At 41.3% G+C, this 25,055-nt stretch overlaps 1 protein-coding gene across 3 annotated transcripts in view; it reads left to right on the forward strand.

Moving 5' to 3' along the window:
* JADE1 (jade family PHD finger 1) overlaps positions 1-25,055 on the forward strand; it is a 288,604-nt gene that overhangs the window by 94,205 nt on the left and 169,344 nt on the right. For all 3 annotated transcript variants that reach the window (XM_044930428.2, XM_044930427.2, XM_044930429.2), the window contains 2 exons: positions 787-849; positions 4,419-4,537. The gene's annotated coding sequence lies outside the window, so the exon portion shown is untranslated. The remainder of the gene's footprint in view (positions 1-786; positions 850-4,418; positions 4,538-25,055) is intronic.

The following is a 25,055-nucleotide window of genomic DNA, read 5'->3' on the forward strand; positions in this document are numbered from 1 at the left end:
GCAGAGGTTTCTTCCTTCTTTGGACAGTACTATAAGGCATAAGAATTCCCTTACTATGTCAAACGAGGGTACGTTTCTCAATTTGTTTACCACCTCCATTGAAAGGGCTGGACGTAAATTGAATTCAAAAGGTCTGTGCCTACAAGTACATTCCTGTAGAGTAGATATTATTTGGAAATTCTCTGTGCAACACCTATTCAGGATTTATCTAAGCATATTGTTAATATTTAAGTTTTCTAGACTCAGTCCTATGAAATAATATTGCTATCATTGCATGTTTACCCATGTCCAATTTCCTTTAAAAAAATACGAAAATTTGACTGCAAATAGAATAGAAAAGGTGAATTCTTCTTGTAGGAAAAGCATTAACTGGAACATTCTGATTCTTGAAAATTAGTACAGCAATTTTTTTAACAGATAAAAGAACCTCTTATCTTATGAAGAGCTGCATTAATTACAGCCTGAAATTCTGTTTCATGCGTCCTCTTTCAGAGCCAAGGAGAAAGCAGGAAAGATGTGTGTTGTTGGAAGTCTGTACTCCATTTTCTTTTTTCTTTTTGTAAAATAGCTTTCTGAAAGGTAAATAGTACAGAAATGCCGTGAGTTTAGGTGGAACGCAGTGCCAAAGCAATACTAATTTTTCCAACAACAGTAGCTATAACTTTAAAAACAGAAAACAAATTCCAGTGTTATGAGTAACTTTGCTGATCATAATGAAAGAAGATGAAATTTAATGTCAATAGCAGTATGAGTGTAGGAGGTAATTCTATTTCATTTTATTTTCAGACAAAACAGAAATGGAACATGGTGATACAAGCAAATCAAATACAAGCAAATGAAAAAATCCAGGTAAAGAGTGTAGACATATCTTTGATCTACATTAAGACCATAAGCTTTGGATTCAGAGCTATAAAAGGCAGTTTTCATTTTCATTTCATTTATTTCATTTTAATTTTAATTATGTTAAGACCTCCAGTTCCCTTATTTCCTCACATTATCCTTTTTGGGTGATAGTGATCAAATAAATACACGGCTATGTAAGAGGGACATGGGAATAATCTATTGAGCAGATATTCTCTATAATGGCAATACTATTGTACATGCAAAGTTCACCATGCTTCCTGTTTTCTTTGCCCCTCTTCATGAACTTTGTCCCCTTTCCTATTTAGCAACAACCCTTGCCCAAGCTTTGTCCAATGATTGGTTTAAGTCCAGTATACGTGTACATACAAGCCTGCTATATAGTGGTGGTGTCTACATGTTTAGAGTTAGGGGGAAATTCTTTCATTTTTTTAATGCATCTATAAAAGAAGCCAGGATATTTGTATGCACTAGTACTAGAGACTACACTCTCCATAACACATCCAGGAAAAAGATCAGGTCAAATGGAATACTTATAAGATATGAAAGATTTTAAAGTAGCAGCAAGCAAGTCTAATTCTATGAGATAAAACACAAGTAACAAAATGGCAACGCACTCCAGTATTCTTGCCTAGAGAATCCTGTGGACAGAGGAGCCTGGTGGGCTGCTGTTTATAAGGTCGCACAGAGTCGGACATGACTCAAGTGACTTAGCATGCATGCATGCATTGGAAAAGGAAATGGCAACCCACTCCAGTATTCTTGCCTGGAGAATCCCAGGCACAGAGGAGCCCGGTGGGCAGTCGTCTATGGGGTCGCGTGGAGTTGGACGTGACTAAAGCAATCACGATGGTGTGATCACTGACCTAGAGCCAGACATCCTGGAATGTGAAGTCAAGTGGGCCTTAGAAAGCATCACTACGAACAAAGCTAGTGGAGGTGATGGAATTCCAGTTGACCTATTTCAAATCCTGAAAGATGATGCTGTGAAAGTGCTACACTCAGTATGCCAGCAAATTTGGAAAACTCAGCAGTGGCCACAGGACTGGAAAAGGTCAGTTTTCATTCCAATCCTAAAGAAAGGCAATGCCAAAGAATGTTCAAACTACCACACAATTATACTCATCTCACACACTAGTAAAGTAATGCTCAAAATTCTCCAAGCCAGGCTTCAGCAATACGTCAACCATGAACTTCCAGATGTTCAAGCTGGTTTTAGAAAAGGCAGAGGAACCAGAGATCAAATTGCCAACATCCACTGGATCATGGAAAAAGCAAGACAGTTCGAGAAAAACGTCGATTTCTGCTTTATTGACTATGCCAAAGCCTTTGACTGTGTAGATCACAATAAACTGTGGAAAATTCTGAAAGATGGGAATACCAGACCACCTGACCTGCCTCTTGAGAAACCTGTATGCAGGTCAGGAATCAACAGTTAGAACTGGACATGGAACAACAGACTGCTTCCAAATAGGAAAAGGAGTACATCAAGGCTGTATATTGTCACCCTGCTTAGTTAACTTATATGCAGAGTACATCATGAGAAACACTGGGCTGGAAGAAGCACAAGCTGGAATCAAGATTGCCGGGAGAAATATCAATAACCCCAGATATGCAGCTGACACCACCCTTATGGCAGAAAGTGAAGAGGAACTAAAAAGCCTCTTGATGAAAGTGAAAGAGGAGAGTGAAAAAGTTGGCTTAAAGCTCAACATTCAGAAAACAAAGATCATGGCATCTGGTCCCATCACTTCATGGGAAATAGATGGGGAAACAGTGTCAAACTTTCTTTTTCTGGGCTCCAAAATCACTGCAGATGGTGACTGCAGCCATGACATTAAAAGACACTTGCTCCTTGGAAGAAAATCTATGACCAACCTAGATAGCATATTCAAAAGCAGAGACATAACTTTGCCAACAAAGATCCATCTAGTCAAGGCTATGGTTTTTCCAGTGGTCACGTATGGATGTGAGAGTTGGACTGTGAAGAAAGCTGAGTGCCGAAGAATTGATGCTTTTGAACTGTGTTGTTGAAGACTCTTGAGAGTCCCTTGGACTGCAAGGAGAACCAACCAGTCCATTCTAAAGAAGATCAGTCCTGGGTGTTCTTTGGAAGGAATGATGCTAAAGCTGAAACTCCAGTACTTTGGCCACCTCATGCGAAGAGTTGACTCATTGGAAAAGATTTTGATGCTGGGAGGGATTGGGGGCAGGAGGAGAAGGGGATGACAGAGGATGAGATGGCTGGATGGCATTACCAACTCAATGGACATGAGTTTGAGTAAACTCCGGGAGTTGGTGATGGACGGGGGGCCTGGCGTGCTGCAATTCATGGGGTCACAAAGAGTCGGACACAACCGAGCAACTGAACTGAACTGAAGCGACTTAGCATGCATGCGTGCACCAATCTTATTACTCTTCTGTAAAAGTTCTAGATAAATGAACATGTTGAGTCTGGCAAAATAACTGAGTCTAATAGGGAATTGAAAGTCATCAAATTAAAGTCAGTGCCCTTTGGTGCTCAGAATGGGTTCACGTTTACAAATGGTGTTGCCTAATGTAGTAGAAAGAGCCCCACATACCTAGATTTGAATTTCAGATCTGCCATTGATTGGCTGGTGACCTTGGCCAAGTGACCTTCTGATCCTCAGTACTCCTCCACAATGAGGGAAAATGATGTTTAGCTTGCAGAGCTGTTGGTAAGGATAGCTATTCATTGGGTAGCTGTTCTATAAAGTGTCTAGAAGGGTGCCTGACACATATGGGCTCAAAAGTAAGTTGCTTTTGTTTTTACTATTATTATGCATTTTGACGCACTGCTTTTCTATCAAATGCCTCTAATATTATAATGAACATAAAGACCCCATTGAACCTGAAATCATAAGTAAGATAATAAAATGCCTTAAATTTAAAGAACACTTTTGATCCAGAGTACTCAAAATCCTCCCCTTCTAATTTCTCCTCCGATTAGTTTTGTAAAGTGAAAGGAATACTCTTGTGAGCACATCCAGGAGTAGGGGTGAGACGGAATATCACTGCCTGGCTGCACCACTTTTACCAGCCAGTCCAGGCTAAGTGAAGGGACAGAACGGCATCAGGAGGAAGGTGGGCAAAAGGAAACAAGGAATGAAGTCTTCACATCTTAGGCCACCAGGGATGTCTCAGAGGATCCCATCCACTTACACATAATGCAAATCAATTTGAGTCACCTGCTGAAAAATAAATAAATAATTTGGAAAATGTTGCCATTTATACAGAAGCTAAGAAGGAAGGCAAAGACGTGGGATCCTCTCAAATATCATTTTTAAAAACATTTTGTCCAGAATTAGCCCAGTCATTGCTTCCCTTCTCGGCTTTTCTCAAGCTGTCAAAAGAGAGCCAAACTTAGTTCTTAGTTCCTTCAGGTTTCCTGCTGGCTGCCAAATAGTATGAGGCCCTTCATCTCCTCCCTGGTGTCGCAATCCTTCACAGTTGCTTCATCCACCAACTGCCTCACGCCAACACTTTGCCTACTGTTTTCTTCTCTGTCTCTCCTTCCTGTGTGGCCACTCGGCCAGTTTGCCAGCAGCGGATTGGCCCACAACAGCAGGCCGTCACGTGACCAAGTCCCAGCCTCTGCGAAGCACCCACGGCTGAATTTCCATGACGCACCTGCTGCCGTCACATTGGCTCTCAAGTAAGTCAGTGGTCAAATCTTTTCCAAAAGTGGTTTTGACAGAGAACAGCTTAAATCACCAAAGATGTTGACAAATGCACTGTTATCTAGGAAAGTGAGTAAAGCAACTCATTTGAAGGACAGGAACAGATAAGGCCCATCTCTTTGTCTCCTTGCCTTTTGACACTGATATTCCTGTGGAGACAAAGAGAAAGAATGGAAAGGAAACAAAGGCAAATCTTTAGCGCTGGCTGTCCCAGGGTTGATTAGGATGCTGATCTGTGTGGCAGGTTTCTAGGTTCTCACCCAACTTCTTGGCTGCTATTCAAAGGATTTAACAGCGCGCTTTGTAAATAGTGGTGTACAAAGCTGTTCTAAAAATAGTACATTTCCAGGGTCTGAATTGGGTGAGTGGAATGAGTGGCAATGACTGTATTGTACAAGACAGATTACAAGCAAGTTACTCGATGGTACTTGATATGCAGGGTTATTCGCGTGCTTTCTCTGGCTTGGTTAAATAATGCAAACACATTTACCAACGTACATGATCATTTTGTTTATTTGTGCTCTGGAGAACTCGTGTGTGTTTATGACTGACAAATGTACGTGTTCTGTTTTCTGACAATCAAACAAAGCTCTTGCGATGAGGTAAATAGCTGAGTTAAATAGTGGAGCCGACACTCCTGAGAATCGCTGATGTGACACTATGGTGGTTGTTAATGACAGGTTTCCTGCTGCGCTTTCTGCCCGAAAGGATTTTTGCTGAAGGTGGGAATCAACAAGAGGCTCTGATGACTAGGGGGACTGCTGGGTTTGGCTAAAATCTCTCTGGAAACCATGTGCATGAAAGCTTGTGCCTCATAAGTAATTTTTCACCGAGGGAGCTACTACTCTTGTTCTTCCTCACCCTGGTGCCTGTGGTTGGGCTGCGTGGCACCTCAGAGAGTAGCACAGTCCTTGCTGTCGCCTACTGCAAAAGGCAGGTACTTTACACAGAAGACTCAGGCTCAGGGAGAGTCCCAGTGGAACTTTAAATAAGGACATAATTACCTGAAATGTGATGCTGTGATGTGTTTGCAGTCATTTGAAAGCAAAAGACACCTCTTCTATTTTCAGCTATAAGTGGTGCTTGTTCCTATACATTCTGAGAAGAGAAATGTTCTCTTACCAAAATGCAATATAATTATTTCTTACATAAATTGTTGTCTTTCAGGCAGTTTGGAGATGCTCTTTTTTAATATCAGTAACAATGTGGAAAGTCTTAGGTGAAGCCCTGGAGTGTTCTGACAGGTCAATTTCCTCTTAGAAGTCAGAAACTGAGAATAGGGACAGCTCTTGAAGGAGTCAGACCAGAGAAATACATTAAAGAGGATTAAAAAAAAAAACCTCAGCCTGTCACTTTAGCAAACATTTCTCCTACCCAAATTTCATGCCTATAACTTGAATACAGTCTTGGGTAGATTGGCTCTGACAGTCCAGAAGTGCACATTTTGACATTCCTCTCTCCCCTACTTCTGTATGACTTTGGGAAAGGTCTAAAAACTCTTTGACTCTCCAGTTTCCTCATCCATGAAATGGTTAGAATAATATCCGCCTCACTGTGAGGATTAAATTAGGTAATGTATGCAATGTTCTTGGCCCATGGTAGTAATTGGGATGCAGTGAGCATTCCTGGACATGGCCTCTCACCTGCCTAATAACATCCTAGTCTCCCTCAAGATAGGTATCATCTAACAGGCTGAACACTGTTCAAATGTCCAATTCCTTTTGAGAACTACCACCCTCATCATTATTATTTTCCTGGTTGTTGAAGAATGAACAGTCCAGACAGCATTCAATCAGAAGTTCCTGGCATTTGTGTCTTTATCAATATCTACCTGATAATGGGTGTTAGGGCTTACCTGGTGGCTCAGACGGTAAAGAATCTGCTTGCAGTGTAGAAGACCTGGGTTCCATCCATGGGTCAGGAAGATCCCCTGGAGAAGGGAATGGCTACCACTACAATATTCTTGCGTGGAGAATCCCATGTACAGAGGAGCCTTGTGGGCTACGGTCCATGAGGTCTCAAAGAGTGATACACGACTGAGCAACTAACACAATGGGGGTTAATTTCTCTTTGGAGCTGCCTTGAAAGATAACATAAACCATGATTCCAGCCATGGAATTTCCTCAATCTGGCTTTTATTTCTTATGCAAAGGAATTATGGTTTTTTTCCCCCCTAATAGGTGGATATTTGCTTACATCCCTAGAGAGTCAGAAAAATTGATATAGATTTCATTTCTTGTTTGAGACTGATTTCTTTTCAAACAGATAAAAGAATATAACTGAGTAGATTATTGGAGGGCACACTCTCAAGCGTGAACAAAGTGAGCTCTGAAAGAGCCTAATGCAGTTATAGGGGGATGAAGGCCAGGTAACATCCTCAAAGTCATGGTCACAGCTAAAACCCTTACCCACCATGTTTGTGAAGTTAAGAAGGGCGTATGAGGTGGCTCTATAAATGGAAAAATAAAACTGTGTAAAATAAAGTGTAAGTGGTACCTCTGCTAGTGACTATTTTCAAGATTGGCTTTCAGTCTCTGTGCTACAGTGTTCTATAAATTTATTCTACAAAGAAGATGGTTAGTGATCATCATCCAAAGTTAATTAAGTTCCTATAAACAAAATCTCAGCCAAATATGTGAAAATATTGGAATTGACCTTTTTTAAATAAAGCTTTCACATCAGTATACTTAAAAATCATATTGAAAAGACAAAGGATTTTGAAAAATGTCCAACTTTCATTTTCACTGGCTAAACTGAATTAATTCTTCTGTTTTCTCTTCAGAGGGGCACAATGTTGCCTCTAAGGGGCTTCTCTTCTCAAAGGGATAAAATGTACAAACGCAGCAACTGAAAGAATGACACTTTCAATTCATTTGAGATTTGTTTTGCTTTTCTGTTTTATTGTAAGCCTATCTGCTAATGTGCTGACCGTGTTCTAGGCATTGAGAGGAATTAAAAGCTGTCACTGTGCTAATGGATCTTGTTGAGGGTGAAATGACTTTCATCTGAAAACTATTGTACTCAAGACAGTGTCCATAAGTCTCCAATTAAATTTAATCAACCGCTAATATAATGCCAGAGATCTACAAGGCTGTGTATGGTTAACAGCAGGTAGGCTGGTGTGGCGGAGAAGTGGAATTTAGTAAAGGCAGATGAGGGTGGCTGTGGGCTAAATTATGTGCCCCCTAATTCATATGTTAAATTCTAATCCTTATACCTCAGAATGGGACTGTATTTGGTATAGGGTCTTTAAAGAAATAATTAATATGAGTCCATTAGGATGGGCCCTAATCCAGTGTGACTAGTATCCTTCTCAAAGAAGATTTAGGATGCAGAGACACATGAGGAGAGGTCATGTGAAGACACAGGGAAAAGACAGTCATCTGCAAGCCCCGAGGAGAGGTCCCAGAAGAAACCAGCTCTGCTGACCCCTCGATCTTGGACTTTTAGCATCCAGAATTGCAAGGAAATAAGTTTATCAGTTTATTGCGTGAGCCACACAGTCTGGGGTACTTTTTTTATTTATGGGAGCCTGTGTAGACTAATACAGTGGCCTTTGAGGATGAGTAAGATTTGTTTAGGTTGAGAAAAGAGGGCAAGTAGGAGAATGCAATGGCACCCCACTCCAGTCCTCTTGCCTGGAAAATCCCATGGACAGAGGAGCCTGGTAGGCTGCAGTCCATAGTGTCGCTAAGAGTCGGACACGACTGAGCAACTTCCCTTTCACTTTTCACTTTCATGCATTGGAGAAGGAAATGGCAACCCACTCCAGTGTTCTTGCCTGGAGAATCCCAGGAATGGGGGAGCCTGGTGGGCTGCTGTCTCTGGGGTCTCACAGAGTCGGACACGACTAAAGCGACTTAGCAGCAGCAGGTGCTACACTTCTGTCTTTCCTGTTCTTATTTGGATTTTATTTTCCTTGTTTGTGTCTTTGTCCTACTATTAGGTGTAGAAGTTAGAAGATAGTGGGGAGAAGGGAGATGGGAAAAGAATTTGGGATGGAAGAAGTAAAATCAGAGAATGAACGAGACTGTTGGAGACCAGACTTGTGTTTTACTGAAGACCATCAGGCATGGAAAAGCAACGAAAAGCAGCAACTGTAAAAAGCAGTGAGCAGTTTTAAAACTAAAGGATAGCATTAAGAATAAGAAACTGTAGAGTGGTTAACAGGATTATCAAAAGTCTGAAATTTATCTGCACTCAATAAAGAGGTCTTTATTGCTTACTGGTTCAGCCTCTATCTTCTAAAGATAAATCCCAATATTATCATTGTAGTTATGACTTATTTGATATTTATAACACCCCAGGGTTGCCTTCTTGCTACATTATTTTTACACTGTTGAAATAAATTTTTTTACAATGGATATAAATGACACAAATATAATAAGGAAGCATTTATATTAATAGTAAAGACATGGCTGGGCTACTGAGTTAAATAGAACTTGTCACTCAAGTGATTCTCATTACCTATTAAATATTTCCCAATGATTGAGGGGTTTTCAGTTGTGTGAAAACATAGTAGGGACCAAGACCAGTGTGTGAAGATAAAATGCTGCCTCAAATCTACGCTATTAATCCAAACTAATATGTTCTTCCCTTGTGGCTCAGCTGGTAAAGAATCACCTGCAATGTGGAAGACCTGGGTTCAATCCCTGCATTGGGAAGATCCCCTGGAGAAGGGAAAGACTACCCACTCCGGTATTCCGGCCTGGAGAATTCCATGGACTGTATAGTCCATAGGGTTGCAAAGAATCGGACACAACTGAGTGACTTTCACTTTCATATATTCTACCACCTGGACATAATTTGTTTTCAGTGTGTAATGTCAAGAAATTTGTATTTAAGTGGCCACATGCAGATTGTTGGTTCTTAAGGAAAGAGCCTATGTTTGGCCTAACTCCTTTGAATATTTTAGTCTCAATAGTGACTTTAGAGAAATGTTTCTTTCATTACAATTTTGCAAGTTATGTTGGGGAGTGGGCAGGAAATAGAATTACTGAAGAAGGTTTTTATACTCTCATCTAAACTATTAGGAAAATACTTGGTGTGGAGAACATTTCTCCCTTCAGAACTCTTTTTTTGTTCTCCCAAGGACTAAAACGTCTGAGTGACTTTAGAGCTCCCTTTAGGGCCAAGGGCCGTTTTCTGCACAAGAAGTTCCTGCCCTGGGCGGCTTACAGCCTCTGGGGGTCATGCCAGGCCCGCCTCACCTGCTGGCTGTGCTGTGTGGGCTCACTGTTGTCCACTCGCTGGTCCAGATTCACACTGTCTATGTATAAAGCGCTTTGATCTGGATACTTTGACCTTCAGTTTCTGGGCTGAAGTGGCACTTTAATCAGCTTCCTATAATCAGGGACAATATTCTTTACTCTCGTGCCTGGCTATAGTTCCAGAAATTCCTGGCTGAGCATCTGCTTTCTCAGGAGAAAGAGGTGAGCATGTAAAACATGCGAGTACTTTTCTTTGTATCTCTGTCGATAGTAAAATGCTCAGTACACACTTAATGCATGAAAGAGAGAGAGAAAAAAAAGAAAAAGAAAGAAGGACAGGGAAGGAAGAAAGACAGAAGGAATAAATGTTGGTTCTTTTAGGAATAAATGTTGGTTCTTTGCACAGCTTTCCCTGATAGCTCAGTTGGTAAAGAATCCACCTGCAATGCGGGAGATCTGGGTTCGATCCCTGGGTTGGGTAAAGCCCCTGGAGAAGGGAAAGGCTACCCACTCCAGTATTCTTGCCTGGAGCATTCCATGGACTGTGTAGTTCATGGGGTTGCAAAGAGTCAGACACGACTGATCAACTTTCACTTTTGCACAGTTGCTACACTTGGCAATGTGGTCTGCAGCAGTAGGAAAAAGCCAGCTAAGTCCGTAGCAATTCTGTTTTAAATGTTCTCTTTGACCATTAGCCCCAACCATTATCTCCTCCTAGGGGTTTCCCTGGTGGTTCAGTGATAAAGAATCCACTTGCCAATTCAGGAGATGCGTATTCAATTGCTGGATTGGGAAGATCCCCTGGAGAAGGAAATGGCAACCCACTCCCTTATTCTTGCCTGGAGAATTCACTGGACAGAGGAGCCTGGAGGGCTACAGTCCGTGGGGTCAGAAAAAAGTCAGACACGACTTAGTGACTAAACAACAGTTATCTCCTAACTCACCCACTTCTGTAGAGAATTCTTTTCTCCATAGAAGGATTGTCCCTGCCATCATATCACCAGACTCAAGGGATTTCCCAAGGGTAGGCAGAAACATTTCAGAGAACACAGCAAGAAGTCAAATTTAGGAAGATAAGGAAGGTCTAAAAAGTACACAGCTTGCCTTATTTATCCTAGTGATGTTATTGCCAGATCCTGTGTTAATCCTAATGATTTCCATTTTAGTTATCACAGGGCCTTACATGCCCCAGAATATCTGAGTAATTTTCCCCAACTCTTTTCTTAGACTGGCTATATCTCAGATGAAGGAAAAAGAAAAATAACACCCTACTATGTGGCAGATACTGGCTAGGTACCTGTGGAAAACACATTTTGGAATGTCTACACAGCCCACAAGGATCCACTCAGCACGCTGCTCACCATGGGGTGAGGCCCTCTAGCCCTGTTTATGCTCAGTCTATACCCTACAGCCCTAGCCACCCTCCACTGAGAGTGGAGGGAACTCTTGCCATAAGGTAAAGAATCAGATTTTCTTGTGAGACTTAAGAATTGGAGTTATGGATTCCTGCTACCTCTGTGTAAGTGTCTTGGAAAAGGATACATAAGCTCAAAGGCTATGGGTCAGTCAGCTCTGTGGGTCTAGGGGAGATAAAGTGAATTCTCACACAAAGAGAAAAAAAATCAAATACACAAAGAGAAGCTACAGTGGATCCTGACGAGTTTTTATTTCTTGGTCACAACCTCATAAGGCTTAGCTGAATTCTTGACTTTAAGAACAATGGGATATCACTATAACCTTATAATTAATTTTTTCTGTCTCATTCTCTCTCACTTTTCCCCTTAAACCAGCTCAGGTTGATTTCTATTACCTGGAATGTAAGGAATCCTAACCAATAAAGTCATGTGTGTGCTGTACCTTACTTAACATGATTTTCACAACAGATCTGTGAGGTATTTTCTATCTCTGTTTTACTGATGAGGATAGTAACAGAAGTTGCCTAGGCTTTATACTTCATGAATTTCTGGGATGGCATTTGGACTCAAGTTTTGTGGACTTCTGAACCTAATCTTTTCCCACTGGGCTCTTACTCCCTTGGAGGTGCTCTGACGGCTAGGGACATCTTCTCCCATGACCTCAGAAAGACCCTGAAGTTTTGTAAACCTTAAGGTAACAAAGATTCCAAGGATCGCAATTGCCCCTGGCTCCTGGTTCTCTGGCAGGACACCAGTTTCTGACTGTTCTGCCTGCCCCTACCCGGTGGGAGCACAGACTGTGCATTCTTCTAGGCCTGGAGGAGACACTCTTAGGCTCCATGGGGAGTAGGATACCCCACCCCTCGGAGAAGGCAATGGCACCCCCTGCAGTACTCTTGCCTGGAAAATCCCATGGACAGAGGAGCCCGGTAGGCTGTGTTCCATGGGGTCACTAAGAGTTGGACACGACTGAGCAACTTCACGTTCACGTTTCACTTTTATGCATTGGAGAAGGCAATGGCAACCCACTTCAGTGTTCTTCCCTGGAGAATCCCAGGGACAGGAGCCTGGTGGGCTGCCATCTATGGGGTCGCACAGAGTCTGACACGACTGAAGTGACTGAGCAGTAGCAGTTCCCACAAAAGAAAAAATGTCAAGTCTAAAGGATAGTCTGTCCTTTGGATGTGTTGTCTTCTGGCCCCTGAGCGTCGGCAGGGAGCTACAGCTCTAGGCTCGTGTGCTGCCTCCTGCATTAAGCTCTGGACGCTCCTTCCACTAAACAGTTGGACCAGAATTGGTCACTCTATTCTTTCCCTGGAACATAGGGTCCTTTTTCCTTCTACTGAAAGCTGTTTTCTGTTTCATTTGGTGATTAATTATTTGGAATTCATCATTCAGATCCTGTTGGGGAGGTGAGAATGCTGCCCATGTGGGATCTGTGGCAGGGAAGTGCTCTAGGACTCCTGTCTTGACCAAGGCCTTTGATACTTTGATATTGGCTTAAGAACTTGTAAAAAGACATGGACATATTTCCCCCATCTTCCTAATGACATGAGTGATCATTAAATGCTTATTTTGTGCTCTGAATAGGAATTATGATTCTCCCCCTGTGGACCCTGAGCCCATGTACTGAGACCAAGTTCTTGAAATTCTCTCCCTCTGAGGCAGATTCAGTATCACACCAGAGAGATGATAATTGATTTTTTTTTTTCTTTTTCTTTCTGTTTGATGATTTGATGATTGCTGTAACCATAGTTGCCTGGCCAGGATTTACAAAAGGGGGATAAAAATTACAATTTGGAGATCACTCTGCACTCCCATCTTCATTTTCAGCTCCCTCTATCTATAAAGGATTCCCTTTATCTTTGCCAAAACTTTGTTGGCTTAAGTGGTGGCCAGTTTAAGAATCTGGATTAGTTGTTAATGTTGCACTGATAGTTTTCTTAAGTACTTAGAGGGGGAGGTAAAGGAGACTAAGATTAATGTTAGGTTAATCTCACTTTAGTACTTGGTACAGAGTAGTCTCTGAATACATGTTAAAAGGATGAATTACAATGAGTATAAAACATTGAATAAAAATAGAATCTATGGTACATCACTATACTCGATGAGAGGTAGAAATAAGAGAAGGAGAAAGAAGAAGAGAAAATTCTTATCTATAGAAAGGGATTAGATTAGAAAAAAAAAAAAATCATTGTTTTGCAATCCCAGTGTAATATTTGGTACAGGCAAGGATCATCAACAAATGCTAAAGCTGCTGGGTGAAGGGTTATTAGGAAATAAGTTACTCACACGTTTCAAAACATCAACTATCAGATCACTTATTAATTACCAAGGAGTAAGGATATCTTTGTAACAGAGAAATAGAGCAAACACCAATTTAACCATGCTGTTACTCAAAACATTACCAATAATGGGACAAAGTGATGTTATGTCTCTCTTGGTATGCAGTTTGAAGTATGCAATGGTATCACCCCCCCCTTTTTTTTTTCCCCAAAGTATTTCAACCAAAGCTAATTATGAGAAAAGTATCACACAAATTTAAAATGTTAGACCTACAAAATAAGCGACCTGAACTTTTCCCAAAAAAGTTAATCTCTTGAAAGATGAACAAATTAGGGAGCTAGTTCTAGATTAAAATAAGCCAAAGAGACATAACTGATTCTAATGAGTATAAACTGAATATATCCTAGAGATTAAAAAAATATTAGGAAGAACATTTTTGAAAAAATTATGAATAACAATTTGGAAAATTCATATACAGCATATACATTTCATGGTATTAATATTAAATTTCTTATATGTAATAATGGTTCTGACGTTGTATAGAAGAATGCTTGTCTTACAAGATACATCATAAAATATTTAGGGGTGAAGTGTCATTATGTCTGTGATTTATTTTCAAATGATTCAGTAGTAAAATTATACATATAGTGCACACACACTATAGTGTATGTGAGACAGAGAGAGAAGAGAGAAAGAGAAAGAAATTGGTGCAAAACGTTAACAGTTGCTGAATCTAAAGTGAAGAGTATGTATTGATTGTACTGTTCTTTCAACTTTTGTGTGAGTTTGAAAATTTTCAAATAAACTGCAGGGGGCAAAGAAATGACAAACAGACTGACTTTTACTTTATGAAAAAGTTAGAAAGCCCTGGTAGCTCTTTTTCTGAAATAGGTGAGAGAAATTGGAAAGCCAGGCAGAATTAATAGAAAATAGAATCATAGAATGTTATCATTTGAAGGATCTTTAAAGTCTGATGTTTAGACTGATTCTGAGAAACAATCTGGAAGAAAAAATTTCTGGCTAAATAAATTGGGGAAACAAGGCACTTCTCTCTCTCTCTCTCTCTCTCTCTCTCGCGCTCTCGCTCTCTCTCGCTCTCTCGCTCTCTCTCTCTCTCTCTCTCTCTCTCTCTCTCTCTCTCTCGCTCTCTCTCGAATCACAATGAATATTATTAGCATGCTAAAGTTCTGAGTAAGGAAGTGTGTTTAATATTGTTTAATGTCACAATTCCTAAACTTATTCGATCACAGAACCTCTTTTTAAAAAACATGACCCCCATTAATTTCCTCAGAAGCAAATGTTCCCCAGAATAGACAGAGAAATCCTGATTCAACTTTATTTAACGAGGAAAGAAATAGAGACTCAGAATAGTTGATTTTTTTCAAGGTCACAGTGGAAGAGATGAGCCAAGAACTCAGGTTATGAGAAAGGTGATACAAAGACAGTGATTGGTAGCATTCACAGAGAAGGAAAAAAATGTTTCTTACAAAGATCATGCTAATTGAAATAGTTAATGCTATTTCAACCAGCAAAAACCCTGTATTTTATCCCCTTATACAAGTTCCACATATAGGATCTGTTTTGCAAACATGCCACCTTTGTTTATAACCATGGAGACATATGTTGTTTGCTAATATCGTACCATGCACAAGAAAATGAAATGCCTTATATATATATGATGCAAATCTAAGTTTCATTCTGGTATAGGGACTAAATATTACATGGAATTGTGATTGAATCAGCCTGTCTTAAGTTACACTGTTTATCAGTTGTGATAAGCTAAGGGAGAAAAACTCCCATGTTCTGTTGTTTTATAAGCCAAGCACATTAAGAACATACATCTGCTTTAAAACTACACAGTTTCTTTTCTAGTGCCCAAGCACATTTGCTCTGAGCTCAAGCAGTTATCAGAACCGGCTCTGTCTCTGATGGCTGCAGTTTACATTCGGAGCGTGAGCACAGCCCTGGCGCAAGACAGGCAGTCTCAAGCAACAGATGTCAACTCCCTTGTAAAGGCGCTGCTCTGCCTCACAACTGGCAAAGAGAACTGAAGGAGTTCCCTTCCCTTTAGGGCTTTTATCTCTCTGGTTAATAGGGGATGGTGCTTAGAGGAGGCAATTCTTGAGCTATAAATCCAGACAGCAAATAAAGCAAGGGGAGAAGGAGGGAAATTACAATGTAAGAAGTTTCCTTTGTTTACTATGCTTAATTGGGATTCCACACATGAATGGAGAAGAGAAGAGGTTCTCTCTCCCAGGGTGACTAGGAAGGGGAAAAAGGTGGGTTTCCCTCTGTCTGCTTGCTTTTTAATGTGCAAATTAGGCAGAGCCTTTCCCAGCCTGAGAGAGTTTGTAGTTTTGAGTCCAAGGCCAGTGTCTCAGTGGGTGCTCAGTAAATATTAATTGAAGATGATGGCTTTGAGGAGTGGTCGTAATTATATTCTCTCAGCTGCAGCCCTCTAGATGCACACAAAGGTCACTCTGTCTCTTGCCCCAGGCACTACCCGAGTGGCCCGTTCAGTTACTGAGAAAGGTCTTGTTCTCTCATTTGTCTCCTACCTCATCTGCAGTTTCATTCCCAACCCATCCTGGGGTCTGTGCTCAGAGACTGATGAGAACAAAAAGCCAAAAGTAGAAACAACAGCTGTTGCAGCCTCACTGCTTGTGTGGTCTTTCTCCACTGGACTCAGCACAGTAGCCTCCTTGGGCTGGCAGCAAGGGGAGGGGGCTGAAGGAAGCAGCTGGAGAATTGGGTGGGGGCTGCCAAAGGGAATCTGGTGTGGTGGATTGTGTTATCATTCCCAGCAACTCACACTCCTTCTAACAGGATTATACAGCTTGCAGTGCCTCCTGAGGGAGAGTACACAGTTTCTGCACTTTTGATGTCAGGCTTGGACTTGAGTACTCTGGCCAATGGATTGTGGGCAACCTTGAGTATGCCTCATTCAAGTGAAAGCTCTAAACCTGCTGTGAACCAGACATTTTTTCTCCTCCCCCAAAATTCATACATTGAAGCCCTAACGCCCAGTGTGATAGTTTTAGAAAGTGATTAGGTTGTGAGGGTGGAGGCTTCATGAATAGTATTAGTGCCCTTATAAGAAGAGACACGATGGTGTGATCACTCACCTAGAGCCAGACATCCTGGAATGTGAAGTCAAGTGAGCCTTAGAAAGCATCACAAAGCTAGTGGAGGTGATGGAATTCCAGTTGAGCTATTTCAAATCCTAAAAGATGATGCTGTGAAAGTGCTGCACTCAATATGCCAGCAAATTTGGAAAACTCAGCAGAGGCCACACGACTGGAAAAGGTCAGTTTTCATTCCAATCCCAAAGAAAGTCAATGCTAAAGAATGCTCAAACTACCGCACTGTTGCACTCATCTCACACGCTAGTAAAGTAATGCTCAAAAGTCTCCAAGCCAGGCTTAAGCAATAGGTGAACCGTGAAATTTCGGATGTTCAACCTGGTTTTAGAAAAGGCAGAGGAACAAATTGCCAACATCCGCTGGATTGTGGAAAAAGCAAGAGAGTTCCAGAAAAACATCTATTTCTGCTTTATTGACTATGCCAAAGCCTTTGACTGTGTGGATCACAATAAACTGTGGAAAATTCTTCAAGTGATGGGAATACCAGACCACCTGACCTGCCTCTTGAGAAATTTGTATGCAGGACAGGAAGCAACAATTAGAACTGGACATGGAACAAAAGACTGGTTCCAAATAGGAAAAGGAGTTCGTCAAGGCTGTATATTGTCACCCTGCTTATTTAACTTCTATGCAGAGTACATCATGAGAAACGCTGGACTGGAAGAAACACAAGCTGGAATCAAGACTGCCGGGAGAAATATCAATAACCTCAGATATGCAGATGACACCACCCTTATGGCAGAAAGTGAAGAGGAACTAAAAAGCTTTTGATGAAAGTGAAAGAAGAGAGTGTAAAAGTTGGCTTAAAGCTCAACATTCAGAAAACGAAGATCATGGCATCTGGTCCCATCACTTCATGGGAAATAGATGGGGAAACAGTGTCAAACTTTATTTTCTTGGGCTCCAAAATCACTGCAGATGGTGACCTCAGCCATGAAATTAAAAGACGCTTACTCCTTGGAAGGAAAGTTATAACCAACCTAGATAGCATATTCAAAAGCAGAGACATTGCTTTGCCAACAAAGGTCCGTTTAGTCAAGGCTATGGTTTTTCCAGTGGTCATGTATGGATGTGAGAGTTGGACTGTGAAAAAAGCTGAGCGCCAAAGAATTAATGCTTTTGAACTGTGGTGTTGGCGAAGACTCTTGAGAGTCCCTTGGACTGCAAGGAGATCCAACCAGTCCATCCTAAAGGAGATCAGTCCTGGGTGTTCTTTGGAAGGACTGATGCTAAAGCTGAAACTCCAGTACTTTGGCTACCTCATGCAAAGAGTTGACTTATTGGAAAAGACCCTGATGCTGGGAGGGATTGGGGGCAGGAGGAGAAGGGGACGACAGAGGATGAGATGGCTGGAAGGCATCACTGACTCGATGGACATGAGTTTGGGTAAACTCCAGGAGTTGGTGATGGACAGGGAGGCCTGCTGTTTTGCAATTCATGGGGTCACAAAGAGTCGGACACGACTGAGCAACTGAACTGAAGAAGAGACATGAGATGACCTCTTTCTCTCAGCTGTGTGAAGATACAATGAGAAGACAAATATCTATAAGCGAGAAGGCAGACCCTTACTAGACTCTGAATCTGCTGGTACCTTGTTCTTGGACTTCCCAGCCTTCAGAACCGGGAGAAATAAATGTTTGTGGTTTAAGCCACTCACTGTATGGTATTTTTGTTATTGCAGACTTAACTGACACACACAGATTCATTGTATATTCCCATCAGCTCTCTTGCAGTTTTCTCTTTGCCATAAGAATGGCATGGCCAAAAAATGGACTTCTCTTTCAGCCTGGATCTGGAATGAAGAAAACACAAAGACAAGGCTGATGCATGTGTCTTCTTCATTACAGATCCCAGAAAAAGCCTTTGTAGTTTTAACTAAAAATCGGGGGGTGGGGGGGGTTGTTTGCATAGCAGCAGAGCTGACTGATTCATGCCATTTGAGTGGAGTAGGAAAATGAAGTTAGTAACTTGTCTGCTCCATCAGTACTGGTCTTTACCTCTCAAGCTGCCAACCTGTGATGAATAATAGAAGCTCCTTCAGCCCTTGTGCCTGCTGTTTTGACACTGCCCCCACAGCCTCCTTGAACTAAATGAAGTTGAATGGCATACCATTCCAACTGCCAACAGATCAAGGAAAGGGCTTCTTTGTGAGGGTACGCTTCTCCAAGGTTAGAGAAATCTTGGCTTTCTCCAGAGACCTGCATGAGAGGCATTGTGTCTTTCATTTCTCTGAACTGCAGTCCAGATTTGCCTTAGTACCTCCTCCAACACTTCGGGTACCAACAGCCTTCCAAGAGGAGCAATGGGGCCCGTGGTAGAGTAGCATGACAACAGGGATAACTTTGACTCATTTGTGCTTTGCATAAGTATTTACGTGCTTCCTCCAAAGCACTTAGTGTATGTTATAACTAAATACTGACTTAGACTAATGTCCTAAACAGGAAACAACTGAAAAATTAAACATTTATGAATTTGAATTGAGTTATAACTTTGTGTTAAGTTTATTTAGGTATCATTATTTGTTGGTTTATGTTATGCTATGCCTTTATAAAGATGGTTGTATGAAAATATTGAATCATACAGCCTCTTTCAGGAACTCTGTGACTATAAAATTCTTATACTCTTGCTAAATTTAATCAGATTGCATATTACCAATAGATTTTGATAGCTATCATAAAATAAGGAATTCAAACCAGCAGATGATTATAACTGACAACAGGAATGTAACTGTGAACTTTGGAAATATGCTAATGCTTATCCCTGTATAGAAATATTAGCCTAAATTCTTTCTATGACATATGCATATGTGTTTATAATCTATTTTTGTATAGAGTAAAAAAAAAAAAGAATCAATTCCCAAAATATCACTCTCCCCTTTGACATTTATCAGTGATAGCAAATAATGTCAGGGAACATTAGTATACTGAAGGAATACAGAGATGCTGCCTAAAGCATATACTTGGGTTTTGCTTTAAAAGAATTTGATACACATCCTGAACACTGGCCTAATTTTTTTGCTTTAGATCAAATTCCTACATAATGGGTGGTCACTGTGTTGGGTCTTGAATTTGGTCCTATTCATCTTTTTAGGCTCAGGAACTTGCATGCTGCTGCTAAGTCACTTCAGTTGTGTCCGACTCTGTGTGACCCCATAGACGGCAGCCCACCAGGCTCCCCCGTCCATAAAACCCACTAAATAAGAGGGCCTTGACTCCGGCAGTTGGTGATGGACAGGGAGGCCTGGAGTGCTGCAGTTCATGGGGTCACAAAGAATTGGACACAACTGAGCAACTCAACTGAACTGAAACAATAACTTGGATAGAAAGACGGATGGATGGGTGGGTGGTGGATAGAAGAATAGATAGCTGAGTCTACTGTCCTCCTCAAAGATAAGACAAAAAAGTAATCATATTGATATTAATTTAAACAATTTAAGGAAGAAGGCCATGCATTCTTTTAATATAAGTAAGGTAAATCCAAATTAATATAAATTAAACTGTGAAAATCAGTATCTTAGTGATAGCTTACGGTGAACGATGTTGGATTCGTGATCTCTGAAGAAGATTTAGCTTCGGGACCAGGGACCAGGCTTGATCACTCAAGAGCTTTTGTGTAGCAGTTTTATTAAAGTGAAAAAGGGACAGAGAAAGCTTCTGACACAGACAGCAGAAGGGGACGGAGAGTGCTCCACTCACTAGTTTATCAAGGCCTTATGTACTTTTACCAGACCCACTCCCACAATACACATACATCTTAAATTAACAAGATTAGAACAATAAAAAAAGTCATATCAGACCCACTCCCACAACATACGGTCTTAAGATAACAAGATTAGTCAGAAGGTTTTGTTAAGGAGAAACATGTCCTTGAGCAGGATACATTGTTACATTGACTAAGACAAAGCAATGTAGAAAAAAAGTTGTCCTTTTCTTCTTGAGAGCCCCAGACCCCTTTCTCCTCCTCAGGGACCCTGGACTTATCCACCTACCTAGGAATTGACTCTTTCAATAGTAATAAATTAGAATGTTCATCTGAAGGCATCTTTTGCTTTAAATGCTCCTGAAGGCTCAGCAGTGATGGGTAATTTTCTTTATGCCCTCATAGGTTTTCCTTGAGAAGCTTTGCACAGCAACCCCACAGTAAGATGTTAATAAGACTTCATCATGTAGGGGGCATGTGGTTTAGAGTTCTTGTTACTCTAACGTATAGACAAAAGTTTCTGTCTTTTTCCTGCAATGCCTTTTATAAGGAAGAACAAGGAACTTCAGTTGGGAATATGATTTGATGAGATCTATAGTTGTTTTAATGACAGGTTGGTTGTTATAACCCTTAGATCCATTAGGTTTTAGTCATGACTATTTGTTTCATCCTTGTTAAAAAATTCTTAACTTCTTGCTCTGTGCATCCATTCTCCTCCTAAGTTCTTTGATCATTTTTGAGATCTTTGCGATAATTACTCTGAACTCTTTCTCAGGTAGATTGCCTGTCTCCATTTCCACTTAGTTCTTCTGGGGTTTTATCTTGTTCCTTCATCTGGAAGATATTCCTCTGCTGCCTCATTTTGTCTAAGTTGCTCTTTGTATTTTTCTGTATGTAGTGGGTCAGTTATGTTTCTTAACCTTGGAGAAGTAAGACACTGTGAGAAGTAAGAGCCTTCTTTGTAAGACATCCTATGCGTCCCAACAGTGCACTCCCCTCTCATCACCCAAGCATTGTGCTCTCCGAGTTTCCCCTAAGAGGGCCACGTGGGTCCTTCTGCTGTGGTGGGCTGATTATGTGGGCAATCTGGTAGCCTAGCGTGGTTGGCTGCCAGGCCCTGTCTTGTGCAGATGCTTCTGGCTGCTGTTTAGCAGGGCCTGGTCGCGAGGCAGCTGGCTGCAGAACCCTTCAGGGCCCCAGGGCTAGTGCTGGCTCGCTGGTGGGCAGATTCAAGGTCCTGAAGACTCTGGGGCTGTTGCCCACCCACTGGCAGGTGAAGCCAGATCCTGGGCTTAGTGTCAGACAGAGCCAGTTCCTGGAGTCTGACTGCAGGACCCGGGGATCCCAGAGCTCATTTCACATCATTGTGTGTGTATATGTAGGCTGTGTGGTGTTTCTGACACAGTTGGGTGTGGGGTCCAGGGAATCCCAAAGGAGATCAACCCTGGATATTCATTGGAAGAACTGATGCTGGAGCTCCAATACTTTGTTCACCTGATGCAAAGAGCTGACTTACTAGAAAAGACCCTGATGCTGGGAAGGATTGAAGGCAAAAGGAAACGGGAGCAGCAGATGATGAGATGGTTAGATAGCACCATTGACTCAACGGACATGAATTTGAGCAAGCTCTGAGAGATCGTGGAGGACAGAGGAGCCTGGCGTGCTGCAGTCCATGGGGTCGCAAAGAATGGGATAGGAATTGTCCCACTTAGCAGTGCTAAGTTTAGGGGATACAGAGATGAACAAGACATGCAGTACCATGAAGGAACTTGTAAGGGGAGAGGAAGACAAGTAAGTGAACAAAGACAAAGTGAGTGTGACATTTAAGAATTAAAAAACTGTGAAGGAGGAGGAAGACAGTGATATTGAGTTAAAATATCAAGCAGAGACAGCAGCAAGCTGGGCCTTGGAAAATGAGTAGAAATTTCCCCACTAAAAATGGGATAGTGGGAAGGGTAGTTTTCCAAAAACAGGGGAAGTATGAGCAAAGGCACAAGTTGTAATTGCACAGCTTATTTCATTCATCTCTTCACCTAGTTGGAGCTCATAAATTGCTCTAACCTCAGAGAAGAGGGAGTAATATGGTGTACTAATAGCACTGTATGAAGGAGGCAGGTGGCGGGGAGTGGGGAGTGAAGGAGTATAGTAAAAGAAGAAACTAGAAAAGTAAGTTGGGGCCAGCCCATGAAAGCAGATGTTGTTTCATTTATTTGAATGAAATGTACTCTGTACTTCCTGTGAGAAGGAAAAGCCGGCTGAATTTTAGGGCTGACATTCACTTATATAGTTACAAAATAATGCAAGTTGACATTAAGTTGAAAAAGTACTGTCATGTGACTTCCTGCCATACACCAGAGAAAATCATAGCAGTAAAATAAGTGTTTATTGAGCCAATACACTTTAGATTCTTTTCCAAGCCTCCCTAGGCAGCTTTGGACAAAAATGGGGGTTGGGGGGTGGAAAGAAAGATGAAAAGAGAGAGGAAGAGGATAAGGGGAAAAGAGAACTGGAGGGGGAAGAAAAGGGGAGGAGAGAAAAGAAGGAGAAGAGCAACAACTCTGTTCTCATACTGAGGCAGTCTTAGCAGGGAAGGGAATGCAGTGATCCCACTGCTTTTAATGAGCCTTTGATACCTGCACCCCTCGCTAGGAACATAAAATCTGGTTGCTCCAATCAGAGGTGGAGTTTTTTTTCATTTTTTTTTTTTTAGAGATGGATATTTTTTACTCTTGTTAGCCTTAAAGGGACATGAAACATGGTCACCATTCTCCAAGATAGGATTTACCTGAGGCTGGCTAGGAAGTGTCTCAGTATGGAATTCATCTCTTCTTCTTCATTCCTCAAAGAAGGAAACCAAAAGAATCTTCTTTAAATAACAGCACCAACAACGTGGAAATTGGAGAAGCTAGATTTAAAGCTAGATTATGCATAGCACTGGATCAAAGGCTGTGTTTTATTAAGAGAGATTAATCTGAAAGGATCAGGTATCAAGAAAGGGAATAGGCTCCCTGTATTTGTAGCTGGTGGTTGGCTGCCATGATGAATGTGAAGACCAAGGTGATAGAAGGAGAGTTCTGTTTTGGATCAAGGTCATCAGAAGAGGACAACTAAAGAGGAAGATATTAATAAATCAGAGATCTGGCTTCCATGGGTTGCTGCCCAAAAGAGTGGGAATAATGTTTGTATGAAATGCTTGCTGGTGAGCAAAGCGAAGTCAATTCCCTTCTTTGTGACAGGCGGTTGTGTGACACGCAGGAGAGCACACCTCTTATTCATAGTAGGAGGATTGCTTTATCAGAAGAAACTGTTAATGTGTTTGAATTGAAAAAGAAATTGCACTTACAGACTGTATAAATGAGAAACTTGCACCTCAAAGGGTTCATGTAGATTTAGAAGTAAGGCTTGAGACGCCAGAAAGAAACAGTGACATTAACGTGGTGTATTTAAAAGAGATGAAATCCAAGGGAATTTGCCAGATCCAAGAGGAACTCCTCTGTGTTCTATCCAAGCTGAACATTCCATTTTTACAAGGGCTCCTTTGTTGTCATGTTTATACACAGACTAATAAATGCTTGACCTTTTTTAGTGATGAAGGAACAGTCTGTGCCTCAGGAGCATATTATTTCAAGAAGCACAAATGAAGAGAAAGTCCAAACCCCTCTGGGACAGATGGACTAAATATTTTGATATTGGAACCACATGGAGAAGGGCAGGGATTAGGGAACAGAATGGAGCACTGATAAGGGAACCTGGAAACAGCATCAGTCTTCTCAGATGTTTCAGGCACTCCAGGTATGTGTGGAACTGGACAGCAGCCTCACGTGAGGAGGGGATCACAGTGAACTAGACTTTTACCTTGATGTATAGTAAACATGGACCATAAATGAGAAACATATTTGTGGTCTGGCAAAAGTGTTGATTTCTCAACTTCTGGGTTCTGTATAAAAATCACTAGTATTCATCAAGCATTTACTGCCTAGCTTGAACTAAGAGCTTTATATGAATTATTTAGTCACACATTAACTTTATGAAACAGGCACTATTATTTCCACCCCAATCTTTTTTCTTTTGTAGACATAGAGGTACAGAGAGGGTAAGTAACCTCTGAGAGTCAGAGTATTGGAGTGACTTTGAACCCACTTAGACTGATGCTCAGATCCCAGTGCCTCCCAGTGACTTTGGCATTAGATTCTCATTTGCCTCCCCCTTCTGATGCTGCATTATTCCCCACTCCCTATTCTAAATAAAAACTGCTGCTAAATTAAGGGTGAACTTCAGATCATCCGTGGTATGTGTGTAGCTGCCCTTAAAGTACCCCCACACATTTGTGTGTCTTTGAAACAACAAATCCAGGGCAGTCGTTACAGTGGTGTTGGGCATGCTTAGAATGTGGCATTTTACCATTTCTTACTCAATGTTGTTTCTAGTATGATACTGTTAAGACTTATTTTGAGAAGAGAGAATACTAATCAATGTGAGGGTGACAGAAAGGTTATTTTAAAAATTAAAAATAACATAGCTTTTGATTCACAAAGTCTTTACTTTGGAGGGTCAGAGACGAGTGATGAAGTGTGGGATTCCAAGCGCAGAGCTGAAACCCTGGGTATCTAAAATGCAGCGGAAAGAAGCAATGAAGATGTGAAAACCCTAAATAGCATGAAGTGATTGGTCTCGCTGTTGGGCATAATGAACTCCTACCTGCGCTCAGTGCCACACAACGCAGAGTTTACAGCCCCTCTG

Source organism: Bubalus bubalis, chromosome 17 (assembly GCF_019923935.1).
Source record: "Bubalus bubalis isolate 160015118507 breed Murrah chromosome 17, NDDB_SH_1, whole genome shotgun sequence".
Classification (NCBI taxonomy): Eukaryota; Metazoa; Chordata; class Mammalia; order Artiodactyla; family Bovidae; genus Bubalus; species Bubalus bubalis.